At 41.8% G+C, this 27,353-nt stretch overlaps 1 pseudogene; it reads left to right on the top strand.

Annotated features, from left to right (window-relative positions):
- LOC123481202 overlaps positions 1 to 27,353 on the top strand; it is a 274,390-nt pseudogene that overhangs the window by 181,697 nt on the left and 65,340 nt on the right.

The raw sequence follows: 27,353 nt of genomic DNA, 5'->3' as shown, positions 1-27,353 counted from the left end.
TTTTATTAACGGTCTTGGGAAACTAACGAAAGTATAACACAATTCTGTTCTCTGGTGGCTCTTTAAGGGTTAACAGTTCAGGGATGTCTCTTCCACATCCAAAATCATAACTCTCCCTCGCTCAAATAACTTTTCCCCAGTCTTACTGTATTCCACGTTGCAGCTAGTGGCCAACCCAGCAAAACGTCCTTCCAAATGTCCCACACGTATTTCCACAGGTGCATATATCCAAAGGTGAGTATTTCCCAAAGGTAAGTATCTCCAAATCCTTATATTCCTCATGGAAGTGGACGTGCAGCACTCTTGTCCTCCAGAGAGCCCAGGTTGGAGACTGTGTCTCTTCACTTCCCAAACCTTCAGCTCATCAGCTCCTCATTTGTTTCAGCTGCGTGGGAAGATTGGCCATAGAGGGGTGGAGTTCCCGACCATACCAGCAGATGGAGCCATAGCTGTCTGGGTTTGCAGCCACCTCAGGGGGATGTAACGTCCCTCCAGGACACAGCCTCTCGTGACATCACACTTCTCAACAGCTTCTACCCCGAAGCCATAAGACTCCTGAACAGCTAATCATGGCTACCCGGACTATTTACACTGCCCCCCCACCCCATCTTTTTACGCTGCTGCTACTCTGTTCATTATTTATGCATAGTCACTTTAACTCTACCCACATGTACATATTACCTCAACTACCTCAACTAGCCGGTGCCCCCACACATTGACTCTGCACTGGTACCCCCCTGTATATATAGCCTCCCTACTGTTATTTTATTTTACTTCTGCTTTTTTTTTTCTCAACACTTTTTTGTTGTTGTTTTATTTTACTTTTTTATTAAAAAATAAATGCACTGTTGGTTAAGGGCTGTAAGTAAGCATTTCACTGTAATGTCTACACCTGTTGTATTAGGCGCATGTGGCCAATAAAATTTGATTTGATTTGATTTGATATTGGAAACCCACAATCTATCTGCAGTGTTAAAGCTGATCTACCCCCCAAAAAAATAAAAATAAAATATTTATAACTCCATGGTGTCCCCGTCCCAGAGTGCAAAGAACCTTTGCGTGACCCTGGACAACACCCTGTCGTTCTCTGCAAACATCAAAGCACTGATCCGCTCCTGCAGGTTCATTCTCTACAACATCCGTAGAGTACAAGTGCAACTTGATTCCCCGCTTGTGCCATCAAACCCCTGCAACTTATCCAGAACGCTGCAGCCCGTCTGGTGTTCAACCTTCCCAAGTTCTCTCACGTCACCCCGCTCCTCCGCACACTCCACTGGCTTCCAGTCTAAGCTCACATCCACTACAAGACTATGGTGCTTACCTACGGAGCAGCAAGAGGAACTGCCCCTCCCTACCTTCAGTCTATGCTCAATACCCTACACCCCAACCCGAGCACTCCGTTCTGCCACCTCTGGTCTCTTGGCCCTCCCACCCCTACGGGAGGGCAGCTCCCGCTCAGCCCTGTCCAAGCTCTTCTCTGTCTTGGCACCCTGTTAAGTAAATTTTTTTAATCTGAATGGTTGAACTCAACTATTTCAGTGTCTCTGTGCGTCTCCCAAAAGGATCAAGAAACGGACAGAGTCCCGGTCTGCGTAGTCAGAGATGTTTATTCATTGAGAATTCTGCCATCACAATTTCAGAGTCCATCTTTTATACTCACACGTCATACAAAAATCCCACCCCTTTTAGGCGGGCTGTTTTCCTCTGCTCTCCTAACCATCAGGTCACACACACATGTTCTTATCATAGGCTGCATTCCTTAAGTTATCGCCGTCCTCACAATATCCTCCACCATATTTCATACTCCTTAAAAAGCCTAACAGTTTCCCCTTTATCTTGGTTTCTCAGTTGTCTGTAGCCAGTTCTCCTTGTCCTTTGTTGTCTGGTCTAACTCTTACTCACATTGCTAAATAGTAGCTCAATGTCATAGTCTTTACTGGTCCTACACTCACACATCTTTCACACAGTTTCACGGTGTAATAATTAGTCATTAATAATTATTCTATCACACTCCAATGGTGGAACCAGCTTCCCCTTGAAGCTTGGACAGCAGAGTCCCTGCCCATCTTCCAAAAACATCTGAAACCCTACCTCCTCAAAGAGTATCTTAAATAATCCCACAGACCGCCCCCCCCCTCCCCCCACACACACACACACACACACACACTTTGCTGATAGCTACTTAATTGAGGCAAAATAAATTTACTATGACTGTGGTACTGAATGTGGTTGTCCCACCTAGCTGTCTTAAGTCGCTCTGGATAAGAGTGCATGCTAAATGACTAAAATGTAATTAAAGGAAGTAGAATTGTATTCAATAAAATGCAATGAAATTTAAATGGCTTATTCATTCTACACATCACCATAGAAATGTTTATTTTGACATCATGTATGGTTCCATACCATGTAGCATAATGTTGAAACATTTGATTTTTTAAAACTTATTCTCCTAAAACAATTTGAAATGCTTACAGGGGTCTTGGAAATAATATAATAATTCATAATTTCCTAAATGTTTTTAAATATCAGAAAAAATATACCTTTCCCAGAATGCATTAGATCAAACACTGCAGTATCGAAGGGAACAATCTGTTTGACATCGTTGAGTTATTATCAAAGGAATATTCGAAGTATATGTGTATTCTTTTTCATTAATAAGTGGCATATCCTTTTTGATAAAAGATTTGACCAAGAATGAGACTTTCATGTTTCATGTCTCAGTTGAATTGCTTTCAATTCTACTTCCTTCAATTCAAATTCTGCTTCCTGTGAGGTGTGGCCAATTCAAATTCAATTCAAAATTCATGGTTTGAATTGAATTAAATTCAGAAATTCAGAATTTACCCCAGCCCTGGTGTGTGTGTGTGTGGTAACTGATCGATCATACATCTCTGGCTAAGATGTTATTGATTATTGGTTATTGATCATGTCTCTTTCATAGGTAATGTTTAGGCCCATAACGAGTACTTGACTACGATGTTATTGATTATTAGTTATTGATTATTTGTTTTGTATTATTAGTTATTGATCATGTCTCTTTTATAGGTAACGTACGAGGCCCGTAAGGAGTAGCTGGCTAAGATGTTATTGATTATTGGTTATTGATCATGTCTCTCCCTCTATAAGGTAACGTACGAGGCCCATAAGGAGTACCTGGCTAAGATGTATGAGGAGTACCAACGACAGGAGGAGGAGAACATCAAGAAGGGGAAGAAAGGTTCTGTCTCCACCATCTCCGGCCTCTCGGCCACGCCCACCCCCGTCGTCAACGGCAACCTGGAGATCCGCGAGCTGGATGACCACTCCCAGACGCAGACCCCCGAGAGCGAGGCCGAGTACGGAGAGGGAGGAGGAGGAGGGGATTCCAGGAACCTGCTCGCTGAGGGAGGGGTGGGGATGAAGGGACCCAACGGGGAGCAGGGATCAGGGGTAAGGGTCGAAGTTCATGACCTCCTGGTGGATATCAAGGCGGAGAAGGTGGAGGCTACGGAGGTCAAACTAGACGACCTGGACCTGTCCCCAGAAGGGATGGTGGGAGGAGGAGGGAGGATGGGGAACGGGCCCCTGGTGGAGCTGGACTCCCTGCTGGACAGCGCCTACTGTGCCGTGGTGCAGAAGCTGAATGGTAACCACAGTAACCTGGCGCCTAAAGATGACACGGTGGTCACGGCGGTGGGGCCTATCACCATGGAGGATGATGGGAACATGGGTCCGCTCATCACCCTCGCCGATGAGAAGGACAGCGTCCCAAGCAACAACGGATTCCTCTTCAGCAAGGTAGGGGTTAAAAATATATGTGTTTTTTTATAGGAATATTCCCATTATTTCCACTGGTAGTAACAGTCGTACATAGTGTCAAGAAAGTGATGCTTCTCTCTCTTTCTCTTTCATATCAATATGTTTTATTGGATTTGCTTTGACAAAAAAACGATCAAGGTCAGAACGCGTCAGCTTTTTAAATTAATAAGCACCAGGCATTGTTGCAGTCTTTTTTTATTTTGGACTACATGCTTTATTGCATGGCTATCCAACCCTGTTCCTAGAGAGCTACCCTCCTGTAGGTTTAAACTCCAACCCTGTTCCTGGAGAGATACCTTCCTGTAGGTTTAAACTCCAACCCTGTTCCTGGAGAGCTACCCTCCTGTAGGTTTAAACTCCAACCCTGTTCCTGGAGAGATACCCTCCTGTAGGTTTAAACTCCAACCCTATTCCTGGAGAGATACCCTCCTGTAGGTTTAAACTCCAACCCTGTTCCTGGAGAGATACCCTCCTGTAGGTTTAAACTCCAACCCTGTTCCTGGAGAGATACCCTCCTGTAGGTTTAAACTCCAACCCTGTTCCTGGAGAGATACCCTCCTGTAGGTTTAAACTCCAACCCAGTTCCTGGAGAGCTACCCTCCTGTAGGTTTAAACTCCAACCCTGTTCCTGGAGAGCTACCCTCCTGTAGGTTTTAACTCCAGCCCTGTTCCTGGAGAGCTACCCTCCTGTAGGTTTTAACTCCAACCCTGTTCCTGGAGAGATACCCTCATGTAGGTTTTAACTCCAACCCTGTTCCTGGAGAGCTACCCTCCTGTAGGTTTTAACTCCAACCCTAATCTAGCGCACCTGATTCTAATAATTAGCAGGTTGATAAAGATGAATCAGGTTAGTAACACCTGGGGTTGGGGTGAAAACCTACAGGAGGGTATCTCTCCAGGAACAGGGTTGGAGTTAAAACCTACAGGAGGGTAGCTCTCCAGGAACAGGGTTGGAGTCTTTGAGAGACCTGCTTTATTGTCTTTTTATCTGATCTTTTCTAGGTTGATGAGAAGCTGCTTCCAGCGCTGGCCGCCACAGACCCTCTGGTCCTTCCCAGCCCAGATCAGCCCCTCTCCTCAGGCTCCGTCCCCGTCCACTCCTCCACCTGCCCCAACGATGACCTGAGTCTTCTGGCCCACATGACCTCCTGCGGGGGCTCAGACCTGAGCCAAGCCCACGGGGGGCTCCCCGAAGACGGGCCCTTCAAGATCCAGAGCCCCCTGGCTGACATTAGCTCCATCGCCCAGAGAGAGAGCCAGGCAGCTGAGATCCAGGCCCAGGTTCACCCAGAGGGAGAGGCGGCTGGAGGTGACGCGGCTAGCACCACATCTGATACAGAAAGGTCTGATGATGGGAAGAAGATACCGACCACGGCTACTACTCAGGTGGGGGTGACATAAAATATCTTACCTGAAGTGTGTTAAACCAGGTGAGGTAACTCTGGTATTTCAGTTGCTGCTGTACTTACTAGGCCTGTCTTCAGTAACTGAGAGACTGATCTAAGCTAACATTTACACAGCTGGCTAACAACTGTAGCAAAATGTATCCCAAACAATCCTGATACCTTCAAAAAAAAAAAAAAAAGCTAACTTAGTTATAGTTGGTAGCTTAGCTTCTGTAGCTGTTTTATTTTCAATATTCAGGTTCTTCCAACTGTTGTTTTAAGCTCATGTATTGTTTCCTTTCTACAGTTTGAGGGAGGAGCTAAAGGAGCTATTTAGCTCAGCCATTAGCTTTTTTGCTGTAGCTATTGTTGTTAGGCTAGCAATTGCAGTTAACCAATTCAGCTGTTATTGTTGCTGGTTGTTACCAGTTGTTAGTTTTACCACCGTTCCTTAACCTGTCCTTCCTCCCTAGGCGCTCCACGGTCGTACGGCGGCCCAGTTGGAGCGTGACCTACGCGTGGACCTGGGCTTCAGCGGGATGCCCATGACAGAGGAGCAGCGGCGCCAGTTCAGCCCCGGGCCTCGCACCACCATGTTCCGTATCCCAGAGTTCAAGTGGTCACCCATGCATCAGCGCCTCCTCACAGACCTGCTGTTCGCCCTGGAGACCGATGTGCACGTGTGGAGGAGGTGAGGGTGGACGGACTGGGTGGACGGACTGTGTTTGTTTACATCCCTGTTAGTGAGCATTTCTCCTTTGCCAAGATAATGGTGGTCCTCTGTAGCTCAGCTGGTAGAGCACGGCGCTTGTAACGCCAAGGTAGTGGGTTCGATCCCCGGGACTACCCATACACACACACAAAAATGTATGCACGCATGACTGTAAGTCGCTTTGGATAAAAGCGTCTGCTAAATGGCATATTATTATTATTATTATTATAATCCATCCACCTGACAGCTGATTAAACAGCATGATCATTACACAGATGCACCTTGTGCTGGGGACAATAAAAGGCCACTCTAAAATGTGCAGTTTTGTCACACAACACAATACCACAGATGTCTCAAGTTTTGAGGGAGCATGCAATTGGCATGCTGACTGCAGGAATGTCCACCAGAGCTGTTGCCAGAGAATTGAATGTTAATTTCTCTACCATAAGCCGCCTCCAACATCGTTTAGAGAATTTGGCAGTACATCCAATCGGCCTCACAACCACAGACCACATGTAATCACGCCAACCCAGGACCTCCACATCCAGCTTCTTCACCTGCAGGATTGTCTGAGGTCAGCTACCCGGACAGCGGATGAAACTGAGGAGTATTTCTGTCTGTAATAAAGCCCTTTTGTGGGGAAAAACTCATTCTGATTGGCTGGGCCTGGCTCCCAGATGGGTGGGGCTATGCCCTCCCAGACCCACACATGGCTGCTCCCCTGCCCCGTCATGTGAAATCCATAGATTAGGGCCTAATGAATGTATTTAAATTGACTGATTTCCTTATATGAACTGTAACTCAGTAAAATCGTTGAAATTGTTGCATGTTGCATTTATATTTTTGTTCAGTACCAGTCAAAAGTTTGGACACACTACTCATTCAAAGATTTTTCTTAATTTTTAATATTTTCTACATTGTAGAATAATAGTGAAGACATCAAAACTATGAAATCACACATATGGAATCATTTAGTAACCAAAAAAGTGTTAAACAAATCAAAATATATTTTATATTTGAGATTCTTCAAATAGCCACCCTTTGCCTTGATGACAGCTTTGTACACTCTTGGCATTCTCTCAATCAGCTTCACCTGGAATGATTTTCCAACAGTCTTGAAGTTCCCACATATGCTGAGCACTTGTTGGCTACTTTTCCTTCACTCTGCGGTCCAACTCATCCCAAACCATTTCAATTTGGTTGAGGTCGGGGGATTGTGGAGGCCAGGTCATCTGATGCAGCACTCCATCACTCTCCTTCTTGGTGAAATAGCCCTTACACAGCCTGGAGGTGTGTTGGGTCATTGTCCTGTTGAAAAACAAATGATAGTCCCACTAAGTGCAAACCAGATGTGATGGCGTATCGCTGCAGAATGCTGTGGTAGCCATGCTGGTAAAGTGTGCCTTGAATTCTAAATAAATCACAGACAGTGTCACCAGCAAAGCACCCCCACACCATCACACCTCCTCCTCCATGCTTCACGGTGGGAACCACACATGCGGAGATCATCCGTTCACCTGCTCTGCGTCTCACAAAGACACGGCGGTTGGAACCAAAAATCTCAAATGTGGATTTCCACCGGGCTAATGTCCATTGCTCATGTTTCTTGGCCCAAGCAAGTCTCTTCTTCTTATTGGTGTCCTTTAGTAGTGGTTTATTTGCAGCAATTTGACCATGAAGGCCTGATTCACGCAGTCTCCTCTGAACAGTTGATGTTGAGATGTGTCTGTTACTTGAACTCTGTGAAGCATTTATTTGGGCTGCAATTTCTGAGGCTGGTAACTCTAATGAACTTATCCTCTGCAGCAGAGGTAACTCTGGGTCTTCCATTCCTGTGGCGGTCCTCATGAGAGCCAGTTTCATCATAGCGCTTGATGGTTTTTTGCGACTGCACTTGAAGAAACTCTAATGAACGTATCCTCTGCAGCAGAGGTAACTCTGGGTCTTCCATTCCTGTGGCGGTCCTCATGAGAGCCAGTTTCATCATAGCGCTTGATGTTTTTTTGCGACTGCACTTGAAGAAACTTTCAAAGTTCTTGAAATGTTCCGTATTGTATGACCTTCATGTCTTAAAGTAATGATGGACTGACATTTCTCTTTGCTTATTTGAGCCATCCTTGTCATAATATGGACTTGGTCTTTTACCAAATATGGCTATCTTCTGTATACCCCCCCCCACACACCTTGTCACAACACAACTGATTGGCTCAAACGCATTAGGAAGGAAAGAAATTCCACAAATTAACTTTTAAGAAGGCACACCTGTTATTTGAAATACATTCCCGGTGACTACCTCATGAAGCTGGTTGAGAGAATGCCAAGAGTGTGCAAAGCTGTCATCAAGGCAAAGGGTGGCTACTTTGAAGAACCTCAAATATAAAATATATTTTGATTTGTTTCACACTTTTTTGGTTACTACATGTTTCCATATTTGTTATTTCATAGTTTTGATGTCTTCACTATTATTCTACAATGTAGAAAATTGTAACAAAAAAAATAAGAAAAACCCTGGAATGAGTAGGTGTGTCCAAACTTTTGACTTGGGCTGTATATATATAAAGCTTTTACCTCAGCCCAATCCAATGCATATTCCAAAACTTGTTGCTGCAAGTAGAACATTTGAAATTCATTATTGTATATATATATATATACAGTGAGGGAAAAAAGTATTTGATCCCCTGCTGATTTTGTACGTTTGCCCACTGACAAAGAAATTATCAGTCTATAATTTTAATGGTAGGTTTATTTGAACAGTGAGAGACAGAATAACAACAAAAAATCCAGAAAAACGCATGTCAAAAATTTTATAAATTGATTTGCATTTTAATGAGGGAAATAAGTATTTGACCCCTCTGCAAAACATGACTTAGTACTTGGTGGCAAAACCCTTGTTGGCAATCACAGAGGTCAGACATTTCTTGTAGTTGGCCACCAGGTTTGCACACATCTCAGGAGGGATTTTGTTCCACTCCTCTTTGCAGATCTTCTCCAAGTCATTAAGGTTTCGAGGCTGACGTTTGGCAACTCGAACCTTCAGCTCCCTCCACAGATTTTCTATGGGATTAAGGTCTGGAGACTAGCTAGGCCACTCCAGGACCTTAATGTGCTTCTTCTTGAGCCACTCCTTTGTTGCCTTGGCCGTGTGTTTTGGATCATTGTCATGCTGGAATACCCATCCACGACCCATTTTCAATGCCCTGGCTGAGGGAAGGAGGTTTCACCCAAGATTTGACGGTACATGGCCCGTCCATCGTCCCTTTGATGCGGTGAAGTTGTCCTGTCCCCTTAGCAGAAAAACACCCCCAAAGCATAATGTTTCCACCTCCATGTTTGACGGTGGGGATGGTGTTCTTGGGGTCATAGGCAGCATTCCTCCTCCTCCAAACACGGCGCGTTGAGTTGATGCCAAAGAGCTCGATTTTGGTCTCATCTGACCACAACACTTTCACCCAGTTCTCCTCTGAATCATTCAGATTTTCATTGGCAAACTTCAGACGGCCCTGTATATTTGCTTTCTTGAGCAGGGGGACCTTGCGGGCGCTGCAGGATTTCAGTCCTTCAAGGCGTAGTGTGTTAACAATTGTTTTCTTGGTGACTATGGTCCCAGTTGCCTTGAGATCATTGACAAGATCCTCCCGTGTAGTTCTGGGCTGATTCCTCACCGTTCTCATGATCATTGCAACGCCACGAGGTGAGATCTTGCATGGAGCCCCAGGCCGAGGGAGATTGACAGTTATTTTGTGTTTCTTCCATTTGCGAATAATCGCACCAACTGTTGTCACCTTCTCACCAAGCTGCTTGGCGATGGTCTTGTAGCCCATTCCAGCCTTGTGTAGGTCTACAATCTTGTCCCTGACATCCTTGGAGAGCTCTTTGGTCTTGGCCATGGTGGAGAGTTTGGAATCTGATTGATTGATTGCTTCTGTGGACAGGTGTCTTTTATACATGTAACAAACTGAGATTAGGAGCACTCCCTTTAAGAGTGTGCTCCTAATCTCAGCTCGTTACCTGTATAAAAGACAACTGGGAGCCAGAAATCTTTCTGATTGAGAGGGGGTGAAATACTTATTTCCCTCATTAAAATGCAAATCAATTTATAACATTTTTGACATGCATTTTTCTAGATTTTTGTTGTTGTTATTCTGTCTCTCACTGTTCAAATAAACCTACCATTAAAATTATAGACTGATCATTTCTTTGTCAGTGGGCAAACGTACAAAATCAGCAGGGGATCAAATATTTTTTTTCCCTCACTGTATACACAGTGCCTTCAGAAAGTATGGGGTATTGTGTGTAGATTGGTTCTCGTTGCTGTTCACAAAGGCCATCACTGACTTGGTCGAATGGCTGGTGAGAGGAGAGGAGAGGAGAGGAGAGGAGAGGAGAGGAGAGGAGAGGAGAGGAGAGGAGAGGAGAGGAGAGGAGAGGAGAGGAGAGGAGAGGGGGAGAGAGGGAGGGGAGAGGAAGAGAGAACATGGAAAACAGGGAGAGTGAAGAGTTAATAATAAGTGAGAAATAAAATGTATTTAATCCATTTTCAATTCAGGCTGTAACACAACAAAATGTGGAATAAGTCTAGAGGTATGAAAACTTTCTGAAGGCACTATACCTGCAGCGCCTCACTGAAGAGACCAAAATAACTTACTGTACAGTCGTGGTCAAACGTTTTGAGAATGACACAAATACTAATCTTCACAAAGTCTGCTGCCTCTGTTTTGATTATGGCAATTTGCATATACTCCAGAATGTCATGAAGAGTGATCAGATGAATTGCAATTAATTGCAAAGTCCCTCTTTGCCATGAAAATGAACTTAATCCCCAAAAAACATTTCCACTGCATTTCAGCCTTGCCACAAAAGGACCAGCTGCCATCATGTCAGTGATTCTCTCGTTAACACAGGTGAGAGTGTTGACGAGCACAAGGCTGGAGATCACTCTGTCATGCTGATTGAGTTAGAATAACAGACTGGAAGCTTTAAAAGGAGGTTGGTGCTTGAAATCATTGTTCTTCCTCTGTTAACAATGGTTACCTGCAAGGAAACACGTGCCGTCATCATTGCTTTGCAGAAAAAGGGCTTCACAGGCAAGGATATTGCTGCTAGTAAGATTGCACCTAAATCAACAATTTATCGGATCATCAAGAACTTCAAGGAGAGAGGTTCAATTGTTGTGAAGAAGGCGTCAGGGCGCCCAAGAAAGTCCAGCAAGCGCCAGGACGTCTCCTAAAGTTGATTCAGCTGCGGGATCAGGGCACCACCAGTGCAGAGCTTGCTCAGGAATGGCAGCAGGCAGGTGTGAGTGCATCTGCACGCACAGTGAGGCGAAGACTTTTGGAGGATGGCCTGGTGTCAAGAAGGGCAGCAAAGAAGCCACTTCTGTCCAGGAGAAACATCAGGGACAGACTGATATTCTGCAAAAGGTACAGGGATTGGACTGCTGAGGACTGGGGTAAAGTCATTTTCTCTGATGAATCCCCTTTCCGATTGTTTGGGGCATCCGGAAAACATCTTGTCCGGAGAAGACAAGGTGGGCGTTACCATCAGTCCTGTGTCATGCCAACAGTAAAGCATCCTGAGACCATTCATGTGTGGGGTTGCTTCTCAGCCAAGGGAGTGGGCTCACTCACAATTTTGCCTAAGAACACAGCCATGAATAAAGAATGGTACCAACACATCCTCCGAGAGCAACTTCTCCCAACCATCCAAGAACAGTTTGGTGACGACCAATGCCTTTTCCAGCATGATGGAGCACCTTGCCATAAGGCAAAAGTGATAACTAAGTGGCTCAGGGAACAAAACATCGACATTTTGGGTCCATGGCCAGGAAACTCCCCAGACCTTAATACCATTGAGAACTTGTGATCGATCCTCAAGAGGCGGGTGGACACACAAAAACCCACAAACTCTAAGCATTTATTATGCAAGAATGGGCTGCCATCAGTCAGGATATGGCCCAGAAGTTAATTGACAGCATGCCAGGGCGGATTGCAGAGGTCTTGAAAAAGAAGGGTCAACACTGCAAATATTGACTCTTTGCATAACCTTAATGTAATTGTCAATAAAAGCCTTTGACACTTATGGAATGCTTGTAATTATACTTCAGTATACCATAGTAACATCTGACAAAAATATCTCATAACTGTATACATTATATACTGATTTTCATATCCCTTGACTTATTCCATATTTTGTTGTCACAGCCTGAATTAAAAATGGATAAAATATATATATATATATAAATAGCTCATTTACGTAAGTATTCACACCCCTGAGTCAATACATGTTATACAGTGAGGGAAAAAAGTATTTGATCCCCTGCTGATTTTGTACGTTTGCCCACTGACAAAGAAATGATCAGTCTATAATTTTAATGGTAGGTTTATTTGAACAGTGAGAGACAGAATAACAACAAACAAATCCAGAAAAACATGTTATAAATTGATTTGCATTTGAATGAGGGAAATAAGTATTTTAAAATGAACTAGTCAAATTAACTAGTCAAATTAACTAGGTCAAATTAACTAGTCAAATTAACTAGGTCAAGATACATGAAATGAAAACCAACTAAATTTGCTAAATAAATTATTATATATTATATGTAAATATATTCTCAGCAGACACTTTTTCAGAGGGAATAATGGAAGCTCAATGAAAGTTGTTTGTAAAAAAAGTGCAGAATGAGGTCAAAATGACTAGCAGGTGCAGAAAATGAGACAGAAAATAACCTGCAGACGAATCATCCCTCTAGTGTAAAACAACTTATTATTAACCCCTCACTCTCTCCTCTCTCCTGTTTTTCCATCTTCTCGCTTCCTCTCCTCTCCTCTCCTCTCCTCTCCTCTCCTCTCCTCTCCTCTCCTCTCCTCTCCTCTCCTCTCCTCTCCTCTCCTCTCCCTCTCCTCTCCTCTCCTCTCCTCTCCCTCCTCTCCTCTCCTCTCCTCTCCTCTCCTCTCCTCTCCTCTCCTCTCCTCTCGTCTCTCCAGCCATTCGACCAAGTCAGTGATGGACTTTGTGAACAGCAACGAGAACATCATCTTCGTCCACAACACCATTCACCTCCTCTCTCAGATGGTGGACAACATCATCATCGCCTGTGGAGGGATCCTCCCTCTACTCTCTGCTGCCACCTCCCCCTCTGTAAGTGTGGCTCACCGCTGCCCCGTTTTGGTGGGAAGGGGAACTGCAGGACAGCTCATGTTGATCAGACCTGGGGCCTCATTTATCAAACGTGCATACATTTCTCACTAAATTCTGGCGTACGTGGAGATTCTAGGATTTGCGTACGCAGGAGATTTATCAAACTGTCGTATGCAACATATACGCATGTTTTCATTGATAAATCAGAACCATACTATATTTGTTCGCTTGTGAATGAGCGTTACAATCCTGCCTGGAAAACACACCCTCCATTCACCTTTTATGGTAACAAAAACACCCTCCATTCACCTTTTATGGTAACAAAAACACCCTCCATTCACCTTTTATGGTAACAAAAACACCCTAATTTGCTGCATGTTTTGGAGATGATGGAACTGGGCCATGACAGTTTATAAAAGAAAAGTGCAAATGGAAAGTTTGATCATATTTGTGTAGAGGTGTGGGCAGAATGTGTTCATCTTTTTGCAGTGACTTTCAAACAAAAAAATGCATGCCGCCTATATTGAGTAAAAAAAAGTAAAACTAAATACTGCCTACAGCCTACACTTCTATGCAAAAGACGAATTGATGTTCAATATTTCGTTTTTCAATACATGATTGTGTTTCTATCTCCTGCCTTGGTATAGGCTCTGAGATTAAATCGGCTAGGTTTATAGTGGGTTTATTAATTTTTTTGTGTGCACGCACCATTGACAAATGAGGCCCCTGGTGATTCCTGTGTGCTGGTGGTATATACCTACCTGCTGGTACAACTTGGCCATGCTAGAAAGGACGGAAGGACTGCTTATTTTTATGATGGTATTGCCTCTGTTGTCCTCTGTACCATATCCATCTAGTGGTTACTATACCATATCCATCTAGTGGTTACTATACCATATCCATCTAGTGGTTACTATACCATATCCATCTAGTGGTTACTATACCATATCCATCTAGTGGTTACTATACCATATCCATCTAGTGGTTACTATACCATATCCATCTAGTGGTTACTATACCATATCCATCTAGTGGTTACTATACCATATCCATCTAGTGGTTACTATACCATATCCATCTAGTGGTTACTATACCATATCCATCTAGTGGTTACTATACCATATCCATCTAGTGGTTACTATACCATATCCATCTAGTGGTTACTATACCATATCCATCTACTGGTTACTGTACCATATCCATCTAGTGGTTACTATACCATATCCATCTAGTGGTTACTATACCATATCCATCTAGTGGTTACTGGACCATATCCATCTAGTGGTTACTATACCATATCCATCTAGTGGTTACTATACCATATCCATCTAGTGGTTACTATACCATATCCATCTAGTGGTTACTATACCATATCCATCTAGTGGTTACTATACCATATCCATCTAGTGGTTACTATACCATATCCATCTAGTGGTTACTATACCATATCCATCTAGTGGTTACTATACCATATCCATCTACTGGTTACTGTACCATATCCATCTAGTGGTTACTGGACCATATCCATCTAGTGGTTACTATACCATATCCATCTAGTGGTTACTATACCATATCCATCTAGTGGTTACTATACCATATCCATCTAGTGGTTACTATACCATATCCATCTAGTGGTTACTATACCATATCCATCTAGTGGTTACTATACCATATCCATCTAGTGGTTACTGGACCATATCCATCTAGTGGTTACTATACCATATCCATCTAGTGGTTACTATACCATATCCATCTAGTGGTTACTATACCATATCCATCTAGTGGTTACTATACCATATCCATCTAGTGGTTACTATACCATATCCATCTAGTGGTTACTATACCATATCCATCTAGTGGTTACTATACCATATCCATCTAGTGGTTACTATACCATATCCATCTACTGGTTACTGTACCATATCCATCTAGTGGTTACTGGACCATATCCATCTAGTGGTTACTATACCATATCCATCTAGTGGTTACTATACCATATCCATCTAGTGGTTACTATACCATATCCATCTAGTGGTTACTATACCATATCCATCTAGTGGTTACTATACCATATCCATCTAGTGGTTACTATACCATATCCATCTAGTGGTTACTATACCATATCCATCTAGTGGTTACTATACCATATCCATCTAGTGGTTACTATACCATATCCATCTAGTGGTTACTGTACCATATCCATCTAGTGGTTACTGGACCATATCCATCTAGTGGTTACTGGACCATATCCATCTAGTGGTTACTATACCATATCCATCTAGTGGTTACTGTACCATATCCATCTAGTGGTTACTGGACCATATCCATCTAGTGGTTACTATACCATATCCATCTAGTGGTTACTATACCATATCCATCTAGTGGTTACTATACCATATCCATCTAGTGGTTACTATACCATATACATCTAGTGGTTACTATACCATATCCATCTAGTGGTTACTATACCATATCCATCTACTGGTTACTATACCATATCCATCTAGTGGTTACTATACCATATACATCTAGTGGTTACTATACCATATCCATCTAGTGGTTACTATACCATATCCATCTACTGGTTACTATACCATATCCATCTAGTGGTTACTATACCATATCCATCTAGTGGTTACTATACCATATCCATCTAGTGGTTACTATACCATATCCATCTAGTGGTTACTGTACCATATCCATATAGTGGTTACTATACCATATCCATCTAGTGGTTACTATACCATATCCATCTACTGGTTACTATACCATATCCATCTAGTGGTTACTATACCCTATCCATCTAGTGGTTACTATACCATATCCATCTAGTGGTTACTATACCATATCCATCTAGTGGTTACTGTACCATATCCATCTAGTGGTTACTATACCATATCCATCTAGTGGTTACTATACCATATCCATCTAGTGGTTACTATACCATATCCATCTACTGGTTACTATACCATATCCATCTAGTGGTTACTATACCATATCCATCTAGTGGTTACTATACCATATCCATCTACTGGTTACTATACCATATCCATCTAGTGGTTACTGGACCATATCCATCTAGTGGTTACTATACCATATCCATCTAGTGGTTACTGTACCATATCCATCTAGTGGTTACTGGACCATATCCATCTAGTGGTTACTATACCATATCCATCTAGTGGTTACTGGACCATATCCATCTAGTGGTTACTGGACCATATCCATCTAGTGGTTACTATACCATATCCATATAGTGGTTACTATACCATATCCATCTAGTGGTTACTGGACCATATCCATCTAGTGGTTACTATACCATATCCATATAGTGGTTACTATACCATATCCATCTAGTGGTTACTGTACCATATCCATCTAGTGGTTACTATACCATATCCATCTAGTGGTTACTGGACCATATCCATCTAGTGGTTACTGGACCATATCCATCTAGTGGTTACTATACCATATCCATCTAGTGGTTACTGGACCATATCCATCTAGTGGTTACTATACCATATCCATCTAGTGGTTACTGTACCATATCCATCTAGTGGTTACTATACCATATCCATCTAGTGGTTACTGGACCATATCCATCTAGTGGTTACTATACCATATCCATCTAGTGGTTACTATACCATATCCATCTAGTGGTTACTGTACCATATCCATCTAGTGGTTACTGGACCATATCCATCTAGTGGTTACTATACCATATCCATCTAGTGGTTACTATACCATATCCATCTAGTGGTTACTGGACCATATCCATCTAGTGGTTACTATACCATATCCATCTAGTGGTTACTGGACCATATCCATCTAGTGGTTACTATACCATATCCATATAGTGGTTACTATACCATATCCATCTAGTGGTTACTATACCATATCCATCTAGTGGTTACTATACCATATCCATCTAGTGGTTACTGTACCATATCCATCTAGTGGTTACTATACCATATCCATCTAGTGGTTACTATACCATATCCATCTAGTGGTTACTATACCATATCCATCTAGTGGTTACTGTACCATATCCATCTAGTGGTTACTGGACCATATCCATCTAGTGGTTACTATACCATATCCATCTAGTGGTTACTATACCATATCCATCTAGTGGTTACTGGACCATATCCATCTAGTGGTTACTATACCATATCCATCTAGTGGTTACTGGACCATATCCATCTAGTGGTTACTGTACCATATCCATCTAGTGGTTACTATACCATATCCATCTAGTGGTTACTGGACCATATCCATCTAGTGGTTACTATACCATATCCATCTAGTGGTTACTGGACCATATCCATCTAGTGGTTACTATACCATATCCATCTAGTGGTTACTATACCATATCCATCTAGTGGTTACTGTACCATATCCATCTAGTGGTTACTGGACCATATCCATCTAGTGGTTACTATACCATATCCATCTAGTGGTTACTGGACCATATCCATCTAGTGGTTACTATACCATATCCATCTAGTGGTTACTGGACCATATCCATCTAGTGGTTACTGTACCATATCCATCTAGTGGTTACTATACCATATCCATCTAGTGGTTACTATACCATATCCATCTAGTGGTTACTATACCATATCCATCTAGTGGTTACTGGACCATATCCATCTAGTGGTTACTATACCATATCCCCATCTAGTGGTTACTGTACCATATCCATCTAGTGGTTACTGGACCATATCCATCTAGTGGTTACTATACCATATCCATCTAGTGGTTACTATACCATATCCATTTAGTGGTTACTATACCATATCCATCTTGTGGTTACTATACCATATCCATCTAGTGGTTACTATACCATATCCATCTAGTGGTTACTATACCATATCCATTTAGTGGTTACTATACCATATCCATCTAGTGGTTACTGTACCATATCCATCTAGTGGTTACTATACCATATCCATCTAGTGGTTACTATACCATATCCATCTAGTGGTTACTATACCATATCCATCTAGTGGTTACTATACCATATTCATCTAGTGGTTACTATACCATATCCATCTAGTGGTTACTATACCATATCCATCTAGTGGTTACTGGACCATATCCATCTAGTGGTTACTGGACCATATCCATCTAGTGGTTACTATACCATATCCATCTAGTGGTTACTGGACCATATCCATCTAGTGGTTACTGGACCATATCCATCTAGTGGTTACTATACCATATCCATCTAGTGGTTACTGGACCATATCCATCTAGTGGTTACTGGACCATATCCATCTAGTGGTTACTATACCATATCCATCTAGTGGTTACTATACCATATCCATCTAGTGGTTACTGGACCATATCCATCTAGTGGTTACTATACCATATCCATCTAGTGGTTACTATACCATATCCATCTAGTGGTTACTATACCATATCCATCTAGTGGTTACTATACCATATCCATCTAGTGGTTACTATACCATATCCATCTAGTGGTTACTATACCATATCCATCTAGTGGTTACTATACCATATCCATCTAGTGGTTACTGGACCATATCCATCTAGTGGTTACTGGACCATATCCATCTAGTGGTTACTATACCATATCCATCTAGTGGTTACTATACCATATCCATCTAGTGGTTACTGGACCATATCCATCTAGTGGTTACTGGACCATATCCATCTAGTGGTTACTATACCATATCCATCTAGTGGTTACTATACCATATCCATCTAGTGGTTACTATACCATATCCATCTAGTGGTTACTATACCATATCCATCTAGTGGTTACTGGACCATATCCATCTAGTGGTTACTATACCATATCCATCTAGTGGTTACTATACCATATCCATCTAGTGGTTACTATACCATATCCATCTAGTGGTTACTATACCATATCCATCTAGTGGTTACTATACCATATCCATCTAGTGGTTACTATACCATATCCATCTAGTGGTTACTATACCATATCCATCTAGTGGTTACTATACCATATCCATCTAGTGGTTACTGTACCATATCCATCTAGTGGTTACTGGACCATATCCATCTAGTGGTTACTGGACCATATCCATCTAGTGGTTACTGTACCATATCCATCTAGTGGTTACTGTACCATATCCATCTAGTGGTTACTATACCATATCCATCTAGTGGTTACTATACCATATCCATCTAGTGGTTACTGGACCATATCCATCTAGTGGTTACTATACCATATCCATCTAGTGGTTACTATACCATATCCATCTAGTGGTTACTGTACCATATCCATCTAGTGGTTACTATACCATATCCATCTAGTGGTTACTATACCATATCCATCTAGTGGTTACTATACCATATCCATCTAGTGGTTACTATACCATATCCATCTAGTGGTTACTGGACCATATCCATCTAGTGGTTACTATACCATATCCATCTAGTGGTTACTGGACCATATCCATCTAGTGGTTACTATACCATATCCATCTAGTGGTTACTGGACCATATCCATCTAGTGGTTACTATACCATATCCATCTAGTGGTTACTATACCATATCCATCTAGTGGTTACTATACCATATCCATCTAGTGGTTACTGGACCATATCCATCTAGTGGTTACTGGACCATATCCATCTAGTGGTTACTATACCATATCCATCTAGTGGTTACTATACCATATCCATCTAGTGGTTACTATACCATATCCATCTAGTGGTTACTATACCATATCCATCTAGTGGTTACTGGACCATATCCATCTAGTGGTTACTATACCATATCCATCTAGTGGTTACTATACCATATCCATCTAGTGGTTACTATACCATATCCATCTAGTGGTTACTATACCATATCCATCTAGTGGTTACTATACCATATCCATCTAGTGGTTACTGTACCATATCCATCTAGTGGTTACTATACCATATCCATCTAGTGGTAACTATACCATATCCATCTAGTGGTTACTGTACCATATCCATCTAGTGGTTACTGGACCATATCCATCTAGTGGTTACTATACCATATCCATCTAGTGGTTACTGGACCATATCCATCCAGTGGTTACTATACCATATCCATCTAGTGGTTACTATACCATATCCATCTAGTGGTTACTATACCATATCCATCTAGTGGTTACTATACCATATCCATCTAGTGGTTACTATACCATATCCATCTAGTGGTTACTATACCATATCCATCTAGTGGTTACTATACCATATCCATCTAGTGGTTACTATACCATATCCATCTAGTGGTTACTGGACCATATCCATCTAGTGGTTACTGGACCATATCCATCTAGTGGTTACTGGACCATATCCATCTAGTGGTTACTATACCATATCCATCTAGTGGTTACTATACCATATCCATCTAGTGGTTACTATACCATATCCATCTAGTGGTTACTGTACCATATCCATCTAGTGGTTACTGGACCATATCCATCTAGTGGTTACTATACCATATCCATCTAGTGGTTACTATACCATATCCATCTAGTGGTTACTGGACCATATCCATCTAGTGGTTACTGGACCATATCCATCTTGTGGTTACTATACCATATCCATCTAGTGGTTACTATACCATATCCATCTAGTGGTTACTATACCATATACATCTAGTGGTTACTATACCATATCCATCTAGTGGTTACTATACCATATCCATCTAGTGGTTACTATACCATATCCATCTAGTGGTTACTGTACCATATCCATCTAGTGGTTACTATACCATATCCATCTAGTGGTTACTATACCATATCCATCTAGTGGTTACTGTACCATATCCATCTAGTGGTTACTATACCATATCCATCTAGTGGTTACTGGACCATATCCATCTAGTGGTTACTATACCATATCCATCTAGTGGTTACTGTACCATATCCATCTAGTGGTTACTATACCATATCCATCTAGTGGTTACTGTACCATATCCATCTAGTGGTTACTATACCATATCCATCTAGTGGTTACTGTACCATATCCATCTAGTGGTTACTATACCATATCCATCTAGTGGTTACTGGACCATATCCATCTAGTGGTTACTATACCATATCCATCTAGTGGTTACTATACCATATCCATCTAGTGGTTACTATACCATATCCATCTAGTGGTTACTATACCATATCCATCTAGTGGTTACTATACCATATCCATCTAGTGGTTACTGGACCATATCCATCTAGTGGTTACTATACCATATCCATCTAGTGGTTACTATACCATATCCATCTAGTGGTTACTATACCATATCTATCTAGTGGTTACTATACCATATCCATCTAGTGGTTACTGTACCATATCCATCTAGTGGTTACTATACCATATCCATCTAGTGGTTACTGTACCATATCCATCTAGTGGTTACTATACCATATCCATCTAGTGGTTACTATACCATATCCATCTAGTGGTTACTATACCATATCCATCTAGTGGTTACTGTACCATATCCATCTAGTGGTTACTGTACCATATCCATCTAGTGGTTACTGGACCATATCCATCTAGTGGTTACTGGACCATATCCATCTAGTGGTTACTATACCATATCCATCTAGTGGTTACTGGACCATATCCATCTAGTGGTTACTGGACCATATCCATCTAGTGGTTACTATACCATATCCATCTAGTGGTTACTGGACCATATCCATCTAGTGGTTACTATACCATATCCATCTAGTGGTTACTATACCATATCCATCTAGTGGTTACTGGACCATATCCATCTAGTGGTTACTATACCATATCCATCTAGTGGTTACTATACCATATCCATCTAGTGGTTACTGGACCATATCCATCTAGTGGTTACTATACCATATCCATCTAGTGGTTACTATACCATATCCATCCAGTGGTTACTATACCATATCCATCTAGTGGTTACTGTACCATATCCATCTAGTGGTTACTATACCATATCCATCTAGTGGTTACTGGACCATATCCATCTAGTGGTTACTATACCATATCCATCTAGTGGTTACTATACCATATCCATCTAGTGGTTACTGGACCATATCCATCTAGTGGTTACTATACCATATCCATCTTTTGGTTACTATACCATATCCATCTAGTGGTTACTGGACCATATCCATCTAGTGGTTACTGGACCATATCCATCCAGTGGTTACTATACCATATCCATCTAGTGGTTACTGGACCATATCCATCTAGTGGTTACTGGACCATATCCATCTAGTGGTTACTATACCATATCCATCTAGTGGTTACTGGACCATATCCATCTAGTGGTTACTATACCATATCCATCTAGTGGTTACTGGACCATATCCATCTAGTGGTTACTGGACCATATCCATCTAGTGGTTACTGTACCATGCATCATCGAGTGCAGTGTTTCCCAAACTCGGTCCTGGGGAACCCAAGAAGTGAACATTTTTGTTTTGCCCTATAACTACACAGTTGATTCAAATCATCAACTCATCATCAAGCTTTTAACGATTTGAATCAGCTGTGTAGTGCTAGGGCAAAAACCAAAATGTCCGCCCCTTGGGGTCCTCGGGACCGAGTTTGGGAAACGCTGATCTAGTGGTTACTGTGTGCGCTAGGGTTTGAGTCTATTCCAGTCAATTCAGGGACTACATTGGAATTCCAATTATCGTCAACGCTTTTTAGAACATTTTGGAATTGAAATGGAATTGAGCCCATCCTTGGTGTGGTTTTTCACATTGGGTACTAAATCACTGTAATGACCGTGTATCCTTATTTCCACTCAACTCGCCTCTTGTTATCAATATATCTTCAGTTTAACACCTGGTAGTGCTACTTCCTCTCTGGTTCCTTTTGTTCATTATATTCAACAGCAACAACTACATTGGTTTATATCTTAACTTTGAAGTATTTTGGCTAAAGCCTTATAACCTTGAGTTCTCAAACAAACGAAAGTATTCTGACTTGATTTGATAAGTTCTGTCATTGTTTTAATCACTTTCTTTCTTTCTTTCTTTCTTTCTTTCTTTCTTTCTTTCTTTCTTTCTTTCTTTCTTTCTTTCTTTCTTTCTTTCTTTCTTTCTTTCTTTCTCCGTCCTTTCTCTCATCTCTCCGTCTGCTTCTGTCTGTTTTTTGCAGAGTTCTAAGGTTAGTACGAACGCTGTGAGTCTTTCTCTTGATATATTTTCACTAATATTCTTTAGCTCTGTTGTTTGCTGTAGCGTTTGCTGGACATCCATAATGTAACTCTATTGTTAATATTCTAGACTCTTCTGTTCCTAGACTGTCTCTGCTTGTATATGTTAATGTATGTGGATCTCTGTTCTCTGTTCAGTTACATAAGAGAGAAAGAGAGAACTTATTCAAAGCCATTATTGCAGTAAAGAGATAGAGAAAGAAAGAGAAGATGAATTGAAGGATAGAGAAAGAGAGAGATGTTATCTTCTCCTCTCCGAGCTTGTCCCCTCTATGTCCAACCTAAATAAGGAGAGCGAGAGATAGATACATGTACAGAGAGAGATATGAAGAGAGATAGATACATGTATAGATAGAGATATAGATGTATCTCTCTCTCTCTCTCTCTCTCTCTCTCTCTCTCTCTCTCTCTCTATATATATATATATATATGTATAGAGATATAGATTGATATAGTGAGGTATAGAGAGAGATATAGAGAGATAGATACATGTATATATAGATATATATATACAGTGGGGAGAACAAGTATTTGATACACTGCCAATTTTGCAGGTTTTCCTACTTACAAAGCATGTAGAGGTCTGTCATTTTTATCATAGGTACACTTCAACTGTGACAGATGGAATCTAAAACAAAAATCCAGAAAATCACATTGTATGATTTTTAAGTAATTAATTATCATTTTATTGCATGACATAAGTATTTGATCACCTACCAACCAGTAAGAATTCCGGCTCTCACAGACCTGTTCGTTTTTCTTCAAGAAGCCCTCATGTTCTCCACTCATTACCTGTATTAACTGCACCTGTTTGAACTTGTTACCTGTATAAAAGACACTTGTCCACACACTCAATCAAACAGACTCCAACCTCTCCACAATGGCCAAGACCAGAGAGCTGTGTAAGGACATCAGGGATAAAATTGTAGACCTGCACAAGGCTGGGATGGGCTACAGGACAATAGGCAAGCAGCTTGGTGAGAAGCCAACAACTGTTGGCGCAATTATTAGAAAATGGAAGAAGTTCAAGATGACGGTCAATCACCCTCGGTCTGGGGCTCCATGCAAGATCTCACCTCGTGGGGCATCAATGATCATGAGGAAGGTGAGGGATCAGCCCAGAACTACACGGCAGGACCTGGTCAATGACCTGAAGAGAGCTGGGACCACAGTCTCAAAGAAAACCATTAGTAATACACTACGCCGTCATGGATTAAAATCCTGCAGCGCACGCAAGGTCTCCCTGCTCAAGCCAGCGCATGTCCAGGCCCGTCTGAAATTTGCCAATGACCATCTGGATGATCCAGAAGAGGAATGGGAGAAGGTCATGTGGTCTGATGAGACAAAAATAGAGCTTTTTGGTCTAAACTCCACTCGTCGTGTTTGGAGGAAGAAGAAGGATGAGTACAACCCCAATAACACCATCCCAACCATGAAGCATGGAGGTGGAAACATCATTCTTTGGGGATGCTTTTCTGCAACGGGGACAGGACGACTGCACCGTATTGAGGGGAGGATGGATGGGGCCATGTATCATGAGATCTTGGCCAACAACCTCCTTCCCTCAGTAAGAGCATTGAAGATGGGTCGTGGCTGGGTCTTCCAGCATGACAACGACCCAAAACACACAGCCAGGGCAACTAAAGAGTGGCTCCGTAAGAAGCATCTCAAGGTCCTGGAGTGGCCTAGCCAGTCTCCAGACCTGAACCCAATAGAAAATGTTTGGAGGGAGCTGAAAGTCCGTATTGCCCAGCGACAGCCCCGAAACCTGAAGGATCTGGAGAAGGTCTGTATGGAGGAGTGGGCCAAAATCCCTGCTGCAGTGCGTGCAAACCTGGTCAAGTCCTACAGGAAATGTAGGATCTCTGTAATTGCAAACAAAGGTTTCTGTACCAAATATTAAGTTCTGCTTTTCTGATGTATCAAATACTTATGTCATGCAATAAAATGCAAATTAATTACTTAAAAATCGTGATTTTATATATACAGTACCAGTCAAACATTTGGACACACCTTCACATTCTCATTCAAGGGTTTTTCTTAATTATTACTATTTTTTACATTGTAGAATAATAGTGAAGACATCAAAACTATGAAATAACACATATAGAATCATGTAGTAACCAAAAAAGTGTTAAACAAATCAAATTATATTTTATATTTGAGATTCTTCAAATAGCCACCCTTTGCCTTGATGACCGCTTTGCACACTCTTGGCATTCTCTCAACCAGCTTCACCTGGAATGCTTTTCCAACAGTCTTGAAGGAGTTCCCACATATGCTGAGCACTTGTTTGCTGCTTTACCTTCACTCTGCCATCCGACTCATCCGACTCATCCCAAAACATCGCAATTGGGTTGAGGTCGGGGGATTGTGGAGGCCAGGTCATCTGATGCAGCACTCCATCACTCTCCTTCTTGGTAAAATAGCCCTTACACAGCCTGGAGGTGTGTTGGGTCATTGTCCTGTTGAAAAACAAATGATAGTTCCACTAAGCCCAAACCAGATGGGATGGCGTATCGCTGCAGAATGCTATGGTAGCCATGCTGCCTAAGTGTGCCTTGAATTCTAAATAAATCACAGACAGTGTCACCATAACACCTCCTCCTCCATGCTTTATGGTGGGAACTACACATGTGGAGATCATCTGTTCACCCACACCGCATCTCACAAAGACACAGCAGTTGGAACCAAAAATCTCAAATTTGGACTCATTAGACCAAAGTACACATTTCCACCGGTCTAATGTCCATTGCTCGTGTTTCTTGGCCCAAGCAAGTCTCTTCTTCTTATTGGTGTCCTTTAGTAGTGGTTTCTTTGCAGCAATTCGACCATGAAGGCCTGATTCACACAGTCCCCTCTGAACAGTTGATGTTGAGATGTGTCTGTTACTTGAACACTGTGAAGCATTTATTTGGGATGCAATTTCTGAGGCTGGTAACTCTAATTAACATATCCTCTGCAGCAGAGGTAACTCTGGGTCTTCCTTTCCTGTGGCGGTCCTCATGAGAGCCAGTTTCATCATAGCGCTTGATGGTTTTTGCGACTGCACTTGAAGAAACTTTCAAAGTTCTTGAAATGTTCTGTATTGACTGACCTTCATGTCTTAAAGTAATGATGGACTGTCGTTTCTCTTTGCTTATTTGAGCTGTTCTTGCCATAATATGGACTTGATCTTTTACCAAATAGGGCTATCTTCTGTATACCTCCCCTACCTTGTCACAACACAACTGATTGGCTCAAACGCATTAAGAAGGAAAGAAATTCCACAAATTAACTTTTAAGAAGGCACACCTGTTAATTGAAATGCATTCCAGGTGACTACTTCATGAAGTTGGTTGAGAGAATGCCAAGAGTGTGCAAAGCTGTCATCAAGGCAATTTGAAGAATCTGAAATATAAAATATATTTTCAAATCAAATCAAATGTTATTTGCTAAATACACAGAATACAACAGGTGTAGACCTTACAGTGAAATGCTTACTTACAAGCCCTTAACCAACAATGCAGCTTTAAAAAAAAAAAAAGTGTTAAGTAAAAAATACATAAGTAAAAAATAAAAATAGCAAATCATTAAAGAGCAGCAGTAAAATAAAACAACAGTAGGGAGGCTATATACAGGGGGTACCGGTACAGAGTCAATGTGCAGGGGCACCGGTTAGTCAAGGTAATTTAGGTAATATGTACATGTGGGTGGAGTTAAAGTGACTATGCATAGATAATATACAGAGTAGCAGCAGTGCAAAAGAGGTGGTGGGGGTGTGTGTGGGGGGGTAATGCAAATAGTCTGGGGAACTGTTCAGGAGTCTTGGGGGTTGAGGGTAGAAGCTGTTGAGAAGTCTTTTGGACCTAGACTTGGCGCTCCGGTACCACTTGCCGTGCGGTAGCAGAGAGAACAGTCTATGACTAGGGTGGCTGGAGTCTTTGACAATTTTTAGGGCCTTCCTCTGACATCGCCTGGTATAGAGGTCCTGGATGGCAGGAAGCTTGGCCCCAGTGATGTACTGGGCCGTACGCACTACCAGGCAGTGATGCAACCAGTCAGGATGCCCTCGATGGTGCAGCTGTAGAACTTTATGAGGATCTGAGGACCCATGCCAAATCTTTTCAGTCTCCTGAAGGGGAATAGGCTTTGTCGTG

Source organism: Coregonus clupeaformis, unplaced genomic scaffold, assembly GCF_020615455.1.
Source record: "Coregonus clupeaformis isolate EN_2021a unplaced genomic scaffold, ASM2061545v1 scaf0252, whole genome shotgun sequence".
Lineage (NCBI taxonomy): Eukaryota > Metazoa > Chordata > Actinopteri > Salmoniformes > Salmonidae > Coregonus > Coregonus clupeaformis.
The sequence above is the reverse complement of the archived record's forward strand: the minus strand, read 5'-3'. Positions and strand labels throughout refer to the sequence as shown.